Here is a 5,906-nt window from a genome sequence, read left to right on the forward strand (position 1 = left end):
GAAGAAGAGGAGAGGAGGAGGAGGAGGAGGAGAAGAAGAAGAAGAATAAAAATACCTTCTCCTTCTTCTCCTCCTTCTTCTCCTCCTCCTCCTTCTCCTTCTTCTTGATTTCATCTTCTTCTCCTCCTCCTCCTCTTTCTTATCCTCTTTATTATTCTCCTTACCTTATTTTCCCCCAACAATGAGATAATTATCCCATTTAGCTATAAAATGACATAATTAGCATATTTGTGTTGATCGGGTGGATTTACATGTGATAGTTGTCTCTTCGCTGTGAGGTCTGCTGTGCGAAGGCCTCCCCGTGCGTTGTACTAGCTCCGCCCGTGCATTCGTGGGTCAGTACACATGTCATCTCCTCCTCGCCCCTTCATTTACTGTGGGTCGGTTTCCGGATGAAACTTCCTAGATTTAGGTAATTAAATTAACTTAACAGTATGCGTGACTATTATGCGTCTCCCGTTCGAAAGGGCGACATCTATAAATATGCATGTCTTTGCATATTTATAACCGCCATCCTTTCGAATTGTCCAACATTATCCATGGACAGCCAGAGTATGTGTAGATTAGGTTCGTTTTCCCGTATGTTGTACTCTGGATCCGATGCGGAATTTCATCAGTGCCTCCCTGTTGTTCTTCGGATGCACAACCTCTCTATTTATTGCGGAGACGTGTATCAGGAGAACAGCGGGGAGGTGCTGCCGAAATTTTGCATTTGATCCAGAGCGGAGCATGGGAAAACGAACCCAATCTACACATACTCGGGTGGGATTAGGACCTATCTTTACCTATTAGCGTGTAGGTTGCCTGGACGTAATAAAAATGGCGAACCTGATTAACCGATGAATATAAATGCTAAATTATATATAAATATATTTCTTCTGTCTTTAGTAGCTAGGAAAGATGAGTGATCGTGCGTGGATGTATACCGGTCACCCTCGTCAGAAAGAGATGACAAAAGAATGGTTTGTAAAAACAAAGGAATTTGTGAAAGCCGCATTCGCAAATGGCCAAGAAAGAAACTATTGCCGGCCCCTGTCCTGGATGCGACAACTATAAAAAGACGACAGAGGCTGTAATAATTAAACACCTGCAGAGGAGGGCTTTTAAGCCTAATTATACGGTGTGGACATTTCATGGTGAGTCTATACAACGCACAAGAGCTGAGGTGGTCCGTCGTCGCACGGACGAGCATGGTACCGGGATCGAAGACATGGTGCAAGACTTTGATGATGCTCGGGATTCGGAAGATGAGATGGGGGAATCTGCAAAGGCCTTTTATGAAATGTTGGAGTCTTCAAAATGTCCTCTCCATGAGCACACTGAGCTCTGTCAGCTGGATGCAATTGCACAAGTAATGGCTCTGAAGGCTCAGTTCAACTTGGGAAGAGAATGATACGACACTATTTGGACGCTTCCTACCCAAAGGCCATGGCATGCCTGCAAACCTGTACTAGTCGGAAAAAATACTTCGTGTACTTAAGATGCCCTATGAGCAGATAGATGCATGTGAGAAAGGATGTGTCTTATTTAGGAAGGAGTATGCACACTTGGACTATTGTCCCAATTGCGAGTCTTGCAGGTATCTTGTGGTAGACAACGGTATGGGTGAGAAGAGGCAGACCAAAATCGCAGTTAGTGTTCTTCGGTATATGCCAATCGTACCAGGACTTCAACGTCTTTTCATGGTCGAAGAGACAGCCAGACAGATGACATGGCACAAATTGGGCAAAAGAACCGAGCTAGATGCGGATGGGAATAAGATGATGGTACACACATCGGATGGGGAAGCGTGGAAACATTTCGATGGATTGCATCAGGATAAAGCGGCAGATCCAAGGAATCCTCGAGTCTGCGCTGCCACGGATGGCTTTAATCCCTTCGGCATGACGGCCACCCAATACAGTTGTTCGCCTGTATTTGTCATTCCACTCAATCTCCCCCCCCCCGGGTAGATTATGCAAAGAAAGAACATATTTCTGACGTTGATAATTCCAGGGCCCAATTATCCGGGGAAGAATATGAATGTGTACCTGCAACCGCTTAAGGATGAATTGGAAGAAGTTTGGGATAATGGGGTCAAGACATACGATAACGCTAGAAAAGAAAACTTCAAAATGCACGTGTGGTACATGTACTCTATGCATGACTTGCCAGCGTATATGCTATTCTCTGGATGGTGTGTGCATGGAAGGTTCCCGTGCCCCCAATGCAAGGCAGCTCTTTGGTTTCATTGGTTGCAGGAGGGTCGGAAGTATTCTTGCTTTGACTTGCATAGACAGTTCCTGGATCCTGACCATCAGTTCAGAAAAGACAAGAAGAACTTTACCAAAGGTAAAGTTGTCAAAAACTTGGCACCACCTGCGTTCATAGGCCAACAGATCCTGGATCAGTTAAACGCCCTCGAGCCTGGTCTAGAGCGTCCAGGGTATTTCAAGGGGTATAATTCAAAACACGCTTGGACTCACAAGCCATGCTTCTGGGATCTGCCTTACTTCAAAGACCTCCTTCTTCCACACAATATCGACATGATGCACACCGAAAAGAATATCGGAGAGGCTATTTTTGGTACATTGTTCGACATAGATGGGAGGACAAAGGATAATATTAAGGCTAGAGTCGATCAAGAGATACTATGTCATAGACTGTTACAAAACATGCGAGAAGGCTAAGGAAAGCAGAAGTGGTCGAAGCCAAAGGCGTGGTTCAATCTTGGAAGGCCAGCTATGAGGGAAATTATCTTGTGGGTCAAAATGCACTTGATGTTCCCCTATGGGGATGCAGCGAATCTAAAGAGGGGAGCGAGTCTTGAAAAATTAAAAATCTTTGGTCTCAAGAGTCATGATTGGCACATATGGCTAGAGCGGGTAATGCCGGTGATGTTACGTGGCTTTATTCTTGAGGATGAATGGCTAGTACTGGCGGAGCTGAGCTATTTCTTCCGTGTTCTTTGTGCGAAAGAACTGTCGCCTGGCGTGGTAGAAGACATGGAGGAGTTTGCACCGGAGTTGTTGTGCAAGTTAGAGAATATCTTTCCACCGGGCTTCTTTAATCCAATGCAGCATTTGATTTTACATCTACCGACCGAGGCAAGATTGGGTGGGCCCGTGCAAGATCGTTGGTGCTATGCAACTGAGAGGATGCAGAAGACCCTTCGAGCTAAATGTAAAAATAAGCGTAGAATTGAAGCATCGATGGTTGAGGCATTCATTACTGGGGAGGTGTCAAACTTTGTGACAGCACACTACGAAGCCAAAAATCATCATTTGCATAATCCGAAGCCTCGGCACAATGATGCAGACCCTAAAAAAGGTGGGTCCAACCTCAGCCTATTCAAAGGGAAGCTCGCACCAGCCGGTGCTTCGAAACCAATAACGTTGGATGTCGAAGAATCGCGGAACATTTCGTTGTATATCTTCAACAACCTAACAGAAGTGCGGCCGTACATCGAGTGAGTTCTCGGCACATTTTCCCGTAACTTCTAATTCATTTGAACTGCTCTTATTCCCGGATATTTCAAACAGCTGTTACGTCGCCAAATTCTCAGATGGAGCGGTGATCGAAAATGATTCCGTCAAAGAGTATGAGCTTCTGTCAAAGACAGGAGGCGACTATCCCGGTTTCATCTCTTGGTTCAAACAAACGGTAATTATCAATAATGGACCATTTCATTTCTTGGTCTAACTTGCGGCTAATGCAACAATCGTTTCGTATTAAACTTATAGGCTAATTCAGAGTCTATGGACGCCGAATTGAGACAAGTTGCTAATGGTTTTGACTATAAGGTCCATTCATTTGAGAAATACAACATCAACGGGTATCTCTTTCATATGTTTGGCAAAGAGCTATCTATGCCCAACCGGAAATCTACAAATTGTGGTGTCTCTGCTATCGGCGAAGGTGTTATCGAGTATTATGGAAGAGTTGAAGCAATGTATGAACTTCAATTCTATGGTGAAAACCCACCGAATGTCGTAGTCTTCAAATGTTATTGGTTCCAGCCGAAGAAGACTAGAAGGACTCATGAACATATAGGACTAGTCGAAATCAATCCAAACACCCATTTAGATGTTCCCGATGTCTATATTATGGCTCAACACGTGACCCAAGTTTTCTATCTACCGTGGGCATGCCAAAGGGATAAGAATCTGGAAGGTTGGTATGTTGTTTATGAAGTGCCGCCACATGTCAGACCACCTCTCCCAAATGAACAGGATTATGAACCTCACATTAACCCAGACACATATGATGGAGAATTCTTCCAAGAAACACGTCTTTCCAAGAAACGTTTCCAGAACCGCCGTGCTTCACCCAAGAACATGGAAGTAGACAGTGACAATGAATCCGACTCCAACCCTGAGCCGGAACCAGAAGACCTGGAACTCGTAGAGGTCACTGATGCGGATGACCTGTCAATGCTTCAACGATTAAAGGAAGGCCTTTCGCAACTTCACGCCGTTGAACCCGACGAGCACGTCATTCATGAAGACATGCATGATAGTGATGATGATGATGCATTTATTGATGATGATTATTAGTTTGTAAGATTCACAACTTAAATTATATATTTTTTAATCTTTATTATTCATGTACATATTATTACTCATGTCAGTTATTCAATTTTTTTATGTTGTACTAATTTATTTTAATCTTTATCATGGCAGGTCACCAGGTGTGGAAAGATGGTGGGCGCTGGTCCAAATCGCTTGACGGGTTCTTCCCACGTGCCCCGCACGAGGGGTGGTACTTCCATTCCACCCCTATCTCTCCATAGAGCCTTGGCAGACAGTCTGTCGACACCACCCGTGGGTTCTTCTTCGTTGGCGGCATTGGACACTTGGAGAGGTGCTTATCGGGTAGGGAAGAAGGGGAAGGGTACAGGGAGAGGTGGTGGCCATGGAAGATCCAGGAGGACTGTTGATCCTTCCTCGCCACCACCACCAGCTCATTCACCCGATCATAGGACTACTATGGTCGACCCGTTTGCGGAGGAGGCTACGAGGACTCCATTCTAGGAGCCTGGTGTTGACGGGCATTGGTCCCATGAGACTCCGGTCCAGGAGCAGCCTCGGGTCGAGGTGCATTCGGCCCACGAGAGTACGGTTCCGGAGGCTTCACCCGATGTGGAGAGGCCCGGATGGGAGACCTGGCCGTATCGTACCGAGTTGCCGGATTCGACAGGGTCCGGGTGGCTCAGGGGGCGGGGATGGTGGGGATGAGCTTACGAATAGTGAGGGCGATGTGCAGGTGGACGGGGCCACCGTGTACAAGCGTGGTAGTACACGTCTCCCGGTCACGCCGGCTACCCGCGAGCAGAGGCCGGTGATTAAACTTGAAGGAGATAGGTAAGTACATTTACTCTTTTTTAGCTTTTTCCTTCAAGTTTGTTCAAATATCTAATGCATTGACCTTATTATACTGCAGGGGATGGGTACACCCTCTTGGAGTCCGCAGGCCGAACTCTGTCCTTTGTATGCTTTGCCGGACAAATTTCCCGGGGTTTGCCACGTTGCCTGGTGAGGGTTAGGTTCCTACAATAGGATTTTCCTGGGAGCACAACGAGGCTGCGCAGGCCCTGCCGGAGGAGATTATAGATGGTGTCTTGTGCCACACGAGGGCCGAGATGGTGATCAAGAGCTTTTGGATAAATTATCCTTTTACAGAATCTAAAATTAACAATATATCTAATTATTATACTAATCGGTGTTTTCATGTTTGATTGCATAACTTCTATAGGTGTGAGGACCAATAAGAGGAGGAGGCGGCCAGGGTTCTCGAGGCCGAGTCTAGGCAGTTACTACAGAACTTGCGCCACGAGGCTCGGCCGCAGGCTATTCTAGAATACTACACCACGCGTGGTATTAAGAAGCAGAAGAAGGATTGTCGCGGAAAGTTTCTAAAGAAGGAGC

The sequence above is a fragment of the Hordeum vulgare genome, chromosome 4H (assembly GCF_904849725.1).
Source record: "Hordeum vulgare subsp. vulgare chromosome 4H, MorexV3_pseudomolecules_assembly, whole genome shotgun sequence".
Classification (NCBI taxonomy): domain Eukaryota; kingdom Viridiplantae; phylum Streptophyta; class Magnoliopsida; order Poales; family Poaceae; genus Hordeum; species Hordeum vulgare.